Raw genomic sequence first — 14,543 nt, 5'->3', positions numbered from 1 at the left:
TGACGGTGCTGGAACCAGGTGGTGGACCCCAAGGCCCACAGGAGAGGAGAGAACAGCTAGGCCGCGAGGCAGCCGCAGTTACCGAACCCCAACAGTCCTACAGGGGGAGCTGGGCCTACTGGCACTACAGAACCAGCCTTGACTACCAGTTCACGCAGCCCACATAGGAAGCTCCTAAACTGGAGGCACCCTGGAGTTGGCTAACCCGACAGCACCACGACGGGGCAAGCATAGGCGTCTCAGTGAGCTTGACACAACCCGGAAACAGCTGACGGTGCTGAAACCAGGTTTGGCACGAGGGAGTACCTGTGACAAAAACACTGCCGAGAACCAGCTGGCGTTGCTGGAACCCAGATGCGTTGCCCCAGTGTGCAAGAGCCAATGGCACGACCGAGGACCAGCTGGCGGTGCTGGAACCCGGTTACTAAGCTGTAGGTGCCCGCGCTTAAAAGCACTACCAAGGACCGCCTGACGTTGGCGGAACTCGGATACCCAGGAGGAGGCACCTAAGCCAAAGGCTCGGCCTGGAACCAGCTGACGGTGCTGGAACCAGGTGGTGGACCCCAAGGCCCACAGGAGAGGAGAGAACAGCTAGGCCGCGAGGCAGCCGCAGTTACCGAACCCCAACAGTCCTACAGGGGGAGCTGGGCCTACTGGCACTACAGAACCAGCCTTGACTACCAGTTCACGCAGCCCACATAGGAAGCTCCTAAACTGGAGGCACCCTGGAGTTGGCTAACCCAACCGCACCACGACGGGGCAAGCATAGGCGTCTCAGCGAGTTTGACACAACCTGGAAACAGCTGACGGTGCTGAAACCAGGTTTGGCACGAGGGAGTACCTGTGACAAAAACACTGCCGAGAACCAGCTGGCGGTGCTGGAACCCAGATGCGTTGCCCCAGTGTGCAAGAGCCAATGGCACGACCGAGGAACAGCTGGCGGTGCTGGAACCCGGTTACTAAGCTGTAGGTGCCCGCGCTTAAAAGCACTACCAAGGACCGCCTGACGTTGGCGGAACTCGGATACCCAGGAGGAGGCACCTAAGCCAAAGGCTCGGCCTGGAACCAGCTGACGGTGCTGGAACCAGGTGGTGGACCCCAAGGCCCACAGGAGAGGAGAGAACAGCTAGGCCGCGAGGCAGCCGCAGTTACCGAACCCCAACAGTTTTACAGGGGGAGCTGGGCCTACTGGAACTACAGAACCAGCCTTGACTACCAGTTCACGCAGCCCACATAGGAAGCTCCTAAACTGGAGGCACCCTGGAGTTGGCTAACCCGACCGCACCACGACGGGGCAAGCATAGGCGTCTCAGCGAGTTTGACACAACCCGGAAACAGCTGACGGTGCTGAAACCAGGTTTGGCACGAGGGAGTACCTGTGACAAAAACACTGCCGAGAACCAGCTGGCGGTGCTGGAACCCAGATGCGTTGCCCCAGTGTGCAAGAGCCAATGGCACGACCGAGGAACAGCTGGCGGTGCTGGAACCCGGTTACTAAGCTGTAGGTGCCCGCGCTTAAAAGCACTACCAAGGACCGCCTGACGTTGGCGGAACTCGGATACCCAGGAGGAGGCACCTAAGCCAAAGGCTCGGCCCGGAACCAGCTGACGGTGCTGGAACCAGGTGGTGGACCCCAAGGCCCACAGGAGAGGAGAGAACAGCTAGGCCGCGAGGCAGCCGCAGTTACCGAACCCCAACAGTCCTACAGGGGGAGCTGGGCCTACTGGCACTACAGAACCAGCCTTGACTACCAGTTCACGCAGCCCACATAGGAAGCTCCTAAACTGGAGGCACCCTGGAGTTGGCTAACCCGACCGCACCACGACGGGGCAAGCATAGGCGTCTCAGTGAGCTTGACACTACCCGGAAACAGCTGACGGTGCTGGAACCAGGTTTGGCACGAGGGAGTACCAGTGACAAAAACACTGCCGAGAACCAGCTGGCGGTGCTGGAACCCAGATGCGTTGCCTATTAAAGATTGTCTTCCTAGAGCCCCAACTAGCGGTGCTGGAGCAAAGGGTAAGCAGGGGGAGCAGAGTGTAGGCCGAAGCCTGCACTGGAGGCAGCTTTGTGTCAGCGTTGCGTTTGCAGGACACTTTGCCGGCTACACAGTGTGGGAACAGCTGGCGTTGCTGAACCCCACTAACACAATGGCGGGTGTTTTTCTCTGTGCAGCTAGCACTTTAGGGCAAAAACTTGCGATGTTAGAGCCCGTGGTGAAGCAGGAGGAGGAGGAGAGGAGCAGAGTGTAGGCCGAAGCCTAGTTGAACCAATTTCAAAGGAAACCTTTAACCCCCCCTCAGGTGTTACAAACTACAAGAGACACACCTTGTGCAGTATTAATGCTGCACAAGTGAAAGGTTGCTCTATTAATTTGTCTACTTGCACACGCTGAATGAAAGACGTACACAATTTAGCCCATTCTACAGTCAAACTGTAGTGGATGCGTGACTTGGCTTTTTAAGGAGACGCAGCACAGGTGTCCCAAATAACGCCTTGGTGCTTGGCGCAGCTTCCTGAGCGTTGTTATTTGCTGTACAGGAGTCTGCGCTCTTGTGTTATCCCTTGGCAATGCCCTGTTAGAGCTGCCCGTCTTATGACCTCATTTCATGTTGGCCGGTGCGGTTAACGATGGCCATAAATCCCAGACCCACAGTGCCTTTTCATAAAGTCACACTGCGGTGCTGGGATTCGTGGCCTTGAGCAGTAAATATTTTGGCCACTCACACACGTCCTTACACCTGCTTCAGACTGGGCGGCCTCTGCTGATCCCTTCTCGCATGCCGCGGCCATGAGGCTGCACAGTCTGAAGAAGGCGGAAGGAGATGAGTTAAGACAGGCGAAGATATGCACTGCTCGTGCCCATCAATCACACCCTCGCAGTCAAAATATATGAGACAACGAGGGGCGTTGTGTCGGGCAGGGCGGACGCACAGGCACAGCCAGCCAACCAATGATGTCAGAAGACGGGCAGCGCTAACAATGGGGGTGCTGCGTGTCATTAGAAAGGAAAGTCACACCTCAGGGACAGTGGAATGGTCTCTAATGAGACACATTTTGTACGTGTTGAGTTCCACGTGGGCAAGGAGAAAAAGTCAGCCACCTTGTACAAATGCAGCAGTACTGCTGTACAAGGTGGCTGTTATACATAGAAACACCTGGGGGGGGGGCCAGGTTCCCTTTAATTTCAGTTCATGTGCCTGCGCGGCGTTTGCAGGTCACATTGCCGGCTACACAGCAGGGGAACAGCTGGCGGTGCTGAACCCCACTGACACATTGGCTGGTGTTTTTCTCTGTGCAGCTAGCACTTCCGGGCAGAAACTGGAGGTGTTTGAGCCCAGGGTCAGCAGGAGGAGGAGAGGAGCAGAGTGTAGGCCGAAGCCTGCACTGGTGGCAGCTTTTGGTCAGTTGTGCCAGCGTGGCTTGTGCTGGACACGATGCCGGCTACACAGCGGGGGAACAGCTGGCGGTGCTGAACCCCACTGACACAATGGTGGGTGTTTTTCTCTGTGCAGCTAGCATGTCCGGGCAGAAACTGGCGGTGTTTGAGCCCAGGGTCAGCAGGAGGAGGAGAGGAGCAGAGTGTAGGCCGAAGCCTGCACTGGTGGCAGCTTTTGTTCTGTTGTGCCAGCGTGGCTTGTGCTGGACACGATGTCGGCTACACAGCAGGGGAACAGCTGGCGGTGCTGAACCCCACTAACACATTGGCTGGTGTTTTTCTCTGTGCAGCTAGCACTTCCAGGCTACAACTGGCGGTGTTATAGCCCAGGGTCAGCAGGAGGAGGAGAGGAGCAGAGTGTAGGCCGAAGCCTAGTTGAACCAATTTCAAAGGTAACCTTTAACCCCCCCTCAGGTGTTGCAAGGTACAAGAGCCACACCTTGAACTGCATTAATGATGCACAAGTCAAAGGTTGCTCTCTTAATTTTGCTCCTTGCACACGCTGAATAAAACACGTACACTATTTAGCCCATTATACTGTCAAACAGTAGTGGAGGCGTGACTTGTCTTTTTAAGGAGACGCAGCACAGGTGTACAAATTTACACCTAGGTGCTGGGCGCAGATTCCTTACCGTTGTTATTTGCAGTACAGGAAACTGCGCTCTTGTGTTATCCCTTGGCAATACCCTGTTAGTGCAGGCCGTCTCATGACCTCATTTCATGTTGGCCGGTGCGGTTAACGATGGCCATAAATCCCAGACCCACAGCGCCTTTTCCTAAAGTCACACTGCGGTGCTGGGATTCGTGGCCTTGTGCAATAAATATGTCCGCCGCTCACACATGTCCTTACACCTGCTTCAGACTGGGCGGCCTCAGCTGATCCCTTATCGCATGCCGCGGCCATGAGGCCGCACAGTCAGAAGAAGGCGGAAGGAGGGGAGTGAAGACAGGGGAACATATGCACTGCTCGTGCCCATCAATCACACCCTCGCAGTCAAAATATATGAGACAACGAGGGGCGTTGTGTCGGGCAGGGCGGACGCACAGGCACAGCCAGCCAACCAATGATGTCAGAAGACGGGCAGCGCTAACAATGGGGGTGCTGCGTGTCATTAGAAAGGAAAGTCACACCTCAGGGACAGTGGAATGGTCTCTAATGAGACACATTTTGTACGTGTTGAGTTCCACGTGGGCAAGGAGAAAAAGTCAGCCACCTTGTACAAATGCAGCAGTACTGCTGTACAAGGTGGCTGTTATACATAGAAACACCTGGGGGGGTGGGGCCAGGTTCCCTTTAATTTCAGTTCATGTGCCTGCGTGGCGTTTGCAGGTCACGTTGCCGGCTACACAGCAGGGGAACAGCTGGCGGTGCTGAACCCCACTGACACATTGGCTGGTGTTTTTCTCTGTGCAGCTAGCACTTCCGGGCAGAAACTGGAGGTGTTTGAGCCCAGGGTCAGCAGGAGGAGGAGAGGAGCAGAGTGTAGGCCGAAGCCTGCACTGGTGGCAGCTTTTGGTCGGTTGTGCCAGCGTGGCTTGTGCTGGACACGATGTCGGCTACACAGCAGGGGAACAGCTGGCGGTGCTGAACCCCACTAACACATTGGCTGGTGTTTTTCTCTGTGCAGCTCGCATGCCCGGGCAGAAACTGGCGGTGTTTGAGCCCAGGGTCAGCAGGAGGAGGAGAGGAGCAGAGTGTAGGCCGAAGCCTGCACTGGTGGCAGCTTTTGGTCGGTTGTGCCAGCGTGGCTTGTGCTGGACACGATGTCGGCTACACAGCAGGGGAACAGCTGGCGGTGCTGAACCCCACTAACACATTGGCTGGTGTTTTTCTCTGTGCAGCTAGCAGTTCCGGGCAAAAACTAGCGGTGTTTGAGCCAAGGGTCAGCAGGAGAGGAGCAGAGTGTAGGCCGAAGCCTAGTTGAACCAATTTCAAAGGTTACCTTTAACCCCCCTCAGGTGTTGCAAGGCACAAGAGCCACACCTTGTGCAGCATTAATGCTGCACAAGTAAAAGGTTGCTCTATTTAATTTGCTCCTTGCACACGCTGAATAAAACATGTACACTATTTAGCCCACTATACTGTCAAACAGTAGTGGAGGCGTGACTTGTCTTTTTAAGGAGATGCAGCACAGGTGTCAAAATTTACACCTAGCTGCTGGGCGCAGATTCCTGAGCGTTGTTATTTGCTGTACAGGAGTCTGCGCTATTGTGATCCCTTGGTCATGCGCTGTGAGCGCTTCCTGTCTTCTGACCTCAATTCATGTCGGCCGTTGCGGTTAGCGATGGACATGAATCCCAGACCCACAGTGTGTTTTCAAAAAATCACACTGCGTGGCTGGGATTCGTGGCCTTGTGCAGTAAATATGTTTGACACTCACACATGTCCTTACACCAGCTTCAGACTGGGCGACCTCATCTGATCCCTTATCGCCTGCCGCGGCCATGAGGACACCCAGTCTGAAGAAGGCGGAAGGAGATGAGTGAACACAGGCAAACATATGCACTGCACATGCCCATCAATCACACCCTCGCTGTCCAAAAAAATAAGACACCGAGGGGCGTTGTTTCGAGCAGGGCAGACGCACAGGCGCAGCCAGCTAACCAATGATGTCAAAAGACGGGCAGCGCTAACAAGGGTGGTGCTGCGTATCATTAGAAAGGAAAGTCACACCTCAGTGACAGTGGAATGGTCTCAATGAGACACATTTTGTACGTGTTGAGTTCCACGTGGGCAAGGAGAAAAAGTCAGCCACCTTGTACAAATGCAGCAGTACTGCTGTACAAGGTGGCTGTTATACATAGAAACACCTGGGGGTGGGGGGCAGGCTCCCTTCAATTTCAGTTCATGTGCCTGCGTGGCGATTGCAGGTCACGTTGCAAGCTACACAGCAGGGGAACAGCTGGCGTTGCTGAACCCCACTGACACATTGACTGGTGTTTTTCTCTGTGCAGCTCGCATGTCCGGGCAAAAACTGGCGGTGTTAGAGCCCAGGGTCAGCAGGAGGAGGAGAGGAGCAATGTGTTGGCCGAAGCCTGCACTGGTGGCAGCTTTTGGTCGGTTGTGCCAGCGTGGCTTGTGCTGGACACGATGCAAGCTACACAGCAGGGGAACAGCTGGCGTTGCTGAACCCCACTGACACATTGACTGGTGTTTTTCTCTGTGCAGCTCGCATGTCCGGGCAAAAACTGGCGGTGTTAGAGCCCAGGGTCAGCAGGAGGAGGAGAGGAGCAATGTGTAGGCCGAAGCCTGCACTGTTGGCAGCTTTTGGTCGGTTGTGCCAGCGTGGCTTGTGCTGGACACGATGCAAGCTACACAGCAGGGGAACAGCTGGCGTTGCTGAACCCCACTGACACATTGACTGGTGTTTTTCTCTGTGCAGATCGCATGTCCGGGCAAAAACTGGCGGTGTTAGAGCCCAGGGTCAGCAGGAGGAGGAGAGGAGCAGAGTGTAGGCCGAAGCCTAGTTGAACCAATTTCAAAGGTTACCTTTAACCCCCCCTCAGGTGTTGCAAGGTACAAGAGCCACACCTTGTGCAGCATTAATGCTGCACAAGTAAAAGGTTGCTCTATTTAGTTTGCTCCTTGCACACGCTGAATAAAACACGTACACTATTTAGCCCATTATACTGTCAAACAGTTGTGGAGGCGTGACTTGTCTTTTTAAGGAGACGCAGCACAGGTGTCAAAATTTGCACCTAGGTACTGGGTGCAGATTCCTGAGCGTTGTTATTTGCTGTACAGGAGTCTGCGCTATTGTGATCCCTTGGCCATGCGCTGTGAGCGCTTCCTGTCTTCTGACCTCATTTCATGTCGGCCGTTGCGGTTAGCGATGGACATGAATCCCAGACCCACAATGTGTTTTCAAAAAATCACACTGCGTGGCTGGGATTCGTGGCCTTGTGCAGTAAATAGGTTTGCCGCTCACACATGTCCTTACACCTGCTTCAGACTGGGCGGCCTCAGCTGATCCCTTATCGCCTACCACGGCCAGGAGGCCGCACAGTCTGAAGAAGGCGGAAGGAGATGAGTTAAGACAGGCGAACATATGCACTGCTCGTGCCCATAAACCACACCCTCGCTGACAAAATAAATATGACAACGAGGGGCGTTGTTTCTAGCAGGGCGGATGCACAGGCGCAGCCAGCTAACCATGATGACAAAAGACGGGAAACGCTACCAAGGGGGGTGCTGCGTATCATTAGAAAGGAAAGTCACACCTCAGGGACAGTGGAATGGTCTCAATGAGACACATTTTGTACGTGTTGAGTTCCACGTGGGCAAGGAGAAAAAGTCAGCCACCTTGTACAAATGCAGCAGTACTGCTGTACTAGGTGGCTGTTATACATAGAAACACCTGGGGGGGTGGGGCCAGGTTCCCTTTAATTTCAGTTCATGTGCCTGCGTGGCGTTTGCAGGTCACGTTGCCGGCTACACAGCAGGGGAACAGCTGGCGGTGCTGAACCCCACTAACACATTGGCTGGTGTTTTTCTCTGTGCAGCTAGCACTTCCGGGCAAAAACTAGCGGTGTTTGAGCCCAGGGTCAGCAGGAGGAGGAGAGGAGCAGAGTGTAGGCCGAAGCCTGCACTGGTGGCAGCTTTTGTTCTGTTGTGCCAGCGTGGCTTGTGCTGGACACGTTGCCGACTACACAGCAGGGGAACAGCTGGTGGTGCTGAACCCCACTGACACATCACCTAGTGTTTTTTCTGTGTAGACAACACTTCCAGGTGGCAACTGACAGTGTTGAAACCCAGGGAATCAAAGAGGAGCAGAGTGTAGGCCGAAGCCTGCAGTGGAGCAAGTTGAAAGGGAACCTTTAACCCCCCCCCCCAGGCATTTGTTGCTGAAAGAGCCATCTTGTACAGCAGTAATACTGCACATGGAAAATGGTGGCTCCGAAAATTATGCTCCTTGCAAACGCTGAAGTACACACTCATATAATGTGTCCCCTCACACCGTCAAACCATCCCGGAAGTGGGACTTTCCTTTGTAATGTGACACAGCACAGCCGTCATTCCAACCCCCTTGGTGCCGGGCGCCACCTCCTCAACGTTGTTTGGTTCTGTCACGGAGCCCGCGCTGTAATGCTATCCCTTGGCCATGCACAGTTAGCGGTGCCCGTCTTCTGACATCATGTAGGTGTCAGGCTGGCAGTGCCTGTGCGTCCAAGCTGCCCTAGATCCAACCTTGCAGTGTCATCTAATGTAGTCCCACTGCGGGCCAGGGATCCATGGGCATGCGCAGTGCATATCATCGCCTCTCACTCACCTCCTTCCTGCTTCTTCAGACTATGCGGCGTCACGGCCGTGGCATGCTATTAGGGATCAGCTGACGCCGCCTAGTCTGAAGAAGCGTGAAGAAGGGGAGTGAGAGGCTAGTATATGCACTGCGCATGGCCATGGATACCAGGCCCACTGTGGGATCACATTAGACGACACTGCGAGGTGTGATTTCGGGCAGCGTGGACGCACAGGCGCAGCCAGGACGACAACAAATGATGTCAGAGGATGGGCAGCGCAAACTGTGCATGGCCAAGGGATAACATAACAGCGCAGGGTCCATGACGGAATCAAACAACGCTAAGGAGGCAGCGCACGGTGCCAAGGGGGTAGCAATGACGGCTGTGCTGCGTCACATTACAAAGGAAAGTCCCACCTCCGGGACGGTTGGACGGTGTGAGGGGACACATTACATGAGTGTGTAGTTCAGCGTTTGCAAGGAGCATAATTTCAAGAGCGACCTTTCCCTTGTGCAGTATTAGTGCTGCACATGGTGGCTCTTTCAGTAACAAACGCCTAGGGGGGGGGGGACAGGTCCCCTTACATTTTAGTTGTGCCAGCGTGGCGGTCGCATGACACGTTGCCGGATACACAGCTGGGGATCAGCTGACGTTACTGAACCCCAATAACAGAGGAGCGACTGTTGACTGTGCACACAGCACTTCCAGGCACCAACTGGCGGTGTTAGAGCCCAGGGACAGCAGGAGGAGCAGATTGGAGGTATTGCCGCACACACAGCTGGGGATCAGCTGACGTTACTGAACCCCAATAACAGAGGAGCGACTGTTGACTGTGCACACAGCACTTCCAGGCACCAACTGGCGGTGTTAGAGCCCAGGGACAGCAGGAGGAGCAGATTGGAGGTATTGCCGCACACACAGCTGGGGATCAGCTGACGTTACTGAACCCCAATAACAGAGGAGCGACTGTTGACTGTGCACACAGCACTTCCAGGCACCAACTGGCGGTGTTAGAGCCCAGGGACAGCAGGAGGAGCAGAGGAACAGAGTGTAGGCCGAAGCCTGATTGGAGCAAGTTGAAAGGGAACCTTTAACCCCCCCAAGACGTTTGTAGCTGAAAGAGCCATCTTGTGCAGCACTAACGATGCAAAAGGAAAAGGTGGTTCTTTTAATTATGCTCCTTGCAAACACCGAAGTAAACACTAAAAATGTGTCCCCTTATACCGTTAAACCGTCCCGGAGGTGCGAATTTCCTTCGTAATGGGACACAGCACAGCTGACATTCCTATCCCCTTGGTGCCGTGCGCTGCCTCCTCAGCGTTGTTTTAAGCTGTCACGGAGCCTGCGCTGTTCTGTTAGCCCTTGGCCATGCCCAATTAGCGCTGCCTGTCTTCTGACATAATTTGGTGTCAGGCTGTTACTGCTTGTGCGTCCACGCTGCTCCAGATCCCACCTCGCAGTCTCGTCCAACGTAATCCCACTGCGGGCCTTGGAACCATGGACATGCACAGTGCATATCCTCGACTCTCACTCCCCTCCTTCCCTCTTCTTCAGACTGTGCGGTGTCACGGCCGTGGCATGCTATTAGGGATCAGCTGACGGCGCACAGTCTAAAGAAGGCGGAGGGAAATGAGCGAGAGCCCGAGGGGAAGATATGCACTGCGCATGGCCATGGATCCCAGGCCCGCAGTGTGACTCAATCAGAAGACACAGCGAGGCGGGATCTCGGGCAGCGCGGCCGCACAGGCGCAGCCAGCCTGACACCAAATTATGTCAGAAGACAGGCAGCGCAAATAGGGCATGCCCAAGGGATAACAGAACAGCGCAGGCTCTGTGACAGCTTAAAACAACGCTGAGGAGGCAGCGCATGGCACCAAGGGGGTAGGAATGACGGCTGTGCTGCGTCACATTGCGAAGGAAAGTCCCAGCTCCGGGACAGTATAACGGTATCAGTGAACACATTTTATAAGTGTTAAGTTCTGCGTGTGCAAGGAGCTAAAAAAAAAGAGCTACCTTTTCCTTGTGCAGCATTACTGCTGCACAAGATGGCTCTTTCAGTAACAAACGAGGGGGGGGGGGGACAGGTTCCCTTACATTTAGGTTGTTGTGCCAGCGTGGCGGTCGCAGGACACATTGCCGGCTACACAGCTGGGGATCAGCTGACGTTACTGAAACCCAATAACACTGGGTCATATGTTTTTACTGTGCAGCCTGCACTTCTGAGCCGCAACTGGCGGTGTTGGAGCCCAGGAATAGCAGTTCAGGTGGTAGAAAGATGAACACAGCAGGAGACCTGGATGACACCCAATTACTTAATCAGGCAGAGGAGTGGCAAATTCCTGCGAGATCCAGGCCTGGTTCATTTTCAGGAAAGTAAGCCGGTCAACGTTATCGGAGGATAGTCGCATGTGACGGTCTGTTAGTACACCACCTGCGGCACTAAAGACACGTTCCGATAAGACACTAGCCGCAGGGCAAGCCAGCACCTCCAATGCATACTGGCTTAGCTCTGGCCATGTATCCAGCTTAGAGACCCAAAACTTGAACGGGGAAGAGCCGTCTGGGAGTACAGTAAGAGGGCAAGCCATGTAGTCTGTCACCATCTGACGGAACCGTTGCCTCCTGCTGACTGGAGCCGCCGGTTATGGTGTAGACATTTGGGGCGGGCACACAAAAGTGTGCCAGAGTTGTGCCATACTGGGATTGCCTTGGGCAGAGGCACTGCTTCTGCTCCCTCTTTGGGCAGAGCCTCCCCCACTGCCTCGACGCACTGAGCTGCTTTGTAAAGCACTAGCAGCACTCCTCTCAGTTGGACAGGAGAAGATGATGGAATTCACCAGTGTGTCGTGGTACTCCCGCAATTTACGCTCCCGGGTCAACGCAGGGATGAGGTTTTGGACGTTGTCCCGGTAGCGAGGATCGAGGAGGGTGAACACCCAATAATCAGGCATGTTGAGAATGTGGTCGATGCGGCGGTCATTTCTCAGGCACTGCAGCATGAAATCCACCATGTGCTGCAGAGTGCCAACTGGCCCAGAAACGCTGTCCCCTGCTTGAGACATGATCTCTGCCCGCTCGTCATCACCCCACCCTCGCTGTACACACTGACCACTGGACAATTGTGTCGCTCCCTCCTCTGGACGGAGCTCTTCCTCCTCCATTGACTCCTCCTCATCCTCCTCACAAATTGGCCCCTGCGTACCCCTTTGTGAGGAACCACGTGGCGCTGACTCTCCAGAAGCTGATGGAAAAGGTGACTCCTCATCCTCCACCTCTTCCACAACATCATCCCTTAACCCTTGCAAAGTTTGCTGAAGCAGGCAGATAAGGGGGACAGTCATGCTGACTAGTGCATCATCTGCACTTGCCATCCGCGTGGAATAATCAAAAGGACGCAAAACCTGGCAGACGTCCTTCATAGTGGCCCACTCTGTGGTTGTGAAGTCTGATCGGCGCTGACTGCGACTTCTTTGCACCTGATGCAGCTGGTACTCCATAACTGCTTGCTGCTGCTCACACAACCGCTCCAACATATGTAACGTGGAATTCCACCGGGTAGGTAGGTCACATATGATACGGTGTTCCGGAAGGCGGAATCGGCGCTGAAGAGCAGCAATGCGGGATCTGGCCAAGCTGGAACGCCGCAAGTGACCACACTCTAGGCGGACCTTGTGCAGCAGGGCATCAAGATCCGGATAGTCCCTCAGAAAACTCTGCACAACCAAATTGAGCACATGTGCCAGACATGGGATGTGAGTGAGGTTGCCAAGGGCCAAAGCTGCCACCAGATTTCGGCCATTGTCACACACTACCATGCCTGGCTGGAGATTCGCTGGCAGTAACCACACATCGCTCTCCTGCTTGATGGCATTCCAGAGCTCCTGCGCTGTGTGGCTTCGATGCCCCAATGAAACTAGTTTCAAGACGGCCTGCTGACGTTTGGCCACGGCTGTGCTCATGTCGGTCATAGGTAAACGTTCACGGGTCCATGTGGAGGTGGACTGTGACGGATCCTGCAGAGAGGAATCTGAGGAACTGGTGTAAGAGGAGGAGTCGATGCGTACAGACTGGATTCCTGCAATCCTTGGAGTGGGCAGGACACGTCCTGTGCCACTCGCACGATCTGTACCTGGCTCAACAACATTAACCCAATGGGCAGTGAGGGAAACATATCGCCCCTGTCCATGCTGACTGGTCCACGCATCGGTGGTGAGGTGGACCTTGCTACTGACGGCGTTCAGTAGCGCATGTTTTATGTTTGCCTCAACATGCCTGTGCAGGGCAGGGACAGCCTGCCTGCTGAAGTAAAAGCGGCTGGGCACCTTGTACTGTGGGACTGCCAATGCCATCAAGTCACGGAAGCTGTCAGTCTCCACCAGCCTGAACGAGAGCATTTCCAGGGACAACAGTTTGGCAATGCCTGCATTCAGAGCCTGTGCTCGGGGGTGGTTGGCCGAGAATGCCCGCCTTTTCTCCCATGCCTGTACTACCGATGGCTGTAGAGTAGACTGGGAGTGTGAGGATGACTGGGAAGGTGGTGCTGTGGGTGGAATTACACTAGGTCTCTGGACAACAGTGGAGGAAGAGGCAACACGAGATGAAGAGGTGGTAGCTGCCGCTGTTGGTTGGCCTACGTCTTCACTGTGTTTCTGTAACTCCACCGCGTGCCTGGTCCGCACATGTTTCCACATATTTGTGGTATTGAGGTTGCTGACACTTTTACCTCTTTTTACTTTCTGATGACACAGCTTGCATTTGACAAAACAAATGTCATCTGCAACTGTGTCAAAAAAGGACCAGGCACTGCAAGTCTTGGGAGTGCCCTTTTTGGCTTTGGAAAGAGACAGGCTCCTAACGGGTGCCAAAGTGGAGGCTACAGGCTCCGCAGTCTTCCCCCTCCCTCTCCCTCTTTGGCCCGTAAGGGGAAGCTCTTCCTCAGAGCTGCTCCCACCACCTTCCTGTTCCTCACGCCACGATGGGTCAAGGACCTCATCATCTCCACTACCCTCTGCCACCAACTGCTCCTCCTGGGTAGTCTCGGCAGCACAGTACGCATCAGAAAGCGGCACCTGAGTTTCATCATCAGATGCGTACTGCACTGTGGTCACCGCAGGCACTGGCCCACCTGCCTCTTCAGAGTCAGAGAGATAAAGCTTTTGGGCATCACTGCACACTGCCTCTTCTTCCATTTCTCCAATGCTGCTTGGCTGGCCCCCTGTTTCCAAGCCAAGAGATTCAGAGAACAGAAGTAGAGACGGCTCCTGTCCTGGGCTCTCTGACTGCCTGGCCAATTTGGCAGGTGGTGAAGAGACAGATGGCTGCTCTCCAGTGCTCTGTGCCTGAGAGGATGTGGCACTAACTGAAGTCGATGCCGAGGCGTTAGCTGCCATCCACCCGACAACGGCTTCAATTTGGTCTTCACGCAGCAGCGGTGCACGGCGCTCTCCGACAAAGCTGCGCATGAAGAACTGTTCCCTGCTGAAACTGAGTGACGACGAGTCACCGGCGCCCGCAGCAGGCACAGAATCACCACGTCCTCTCCCTGCTCCTTTCCCTGCTCCGCGCCCACGCCCACGTGCCTTACTCCCTGCCCTCTTCATCTTGGTTGACAGATAAAGATAAGCAGAAAAGTACTAAGGCCTTAGCGTGCTTATTCCTGAAATGCTCCTTCTAACAGGTGTAAGAAACACTAATGTTGTAAAGTGTGGACTAAACTTTATTATTTTTCAAATGTGGCCTACACAAGTGTTAAGTTGTGTTTGGTGAACTTTACTTTTTTTTTTGTGCAGATCGGGCTACAGAGCTAGTTTAAATCACACGGAGACCGTGCAGACAGCCGTAAACCGCGCTGCAAGGCCAAAAA

The sequence above is a fragment of the Ranitomeya imitator genome, unplaced genomic scaffold (assembly GCF_032444005.1).
Source record: "Ranitomeya imitator isolate aRanImi1 unplaced genomic scaffold, aRanImi1.pri SCAFFOLD_24, whole genome shotgun sequence".
NCBI classification, from domain to species: domain Eukaryota; kingdom Metazoa; phylum Chordata; class Amphibia; order Anura; family Dendrobatidae; genus Ranitomeya; species Ranitomeya imitator.
The sequence above is the reverse complement of the archived record's forward strand: the minus strand, read 5'-3'. Positions refer to the sequence as shown.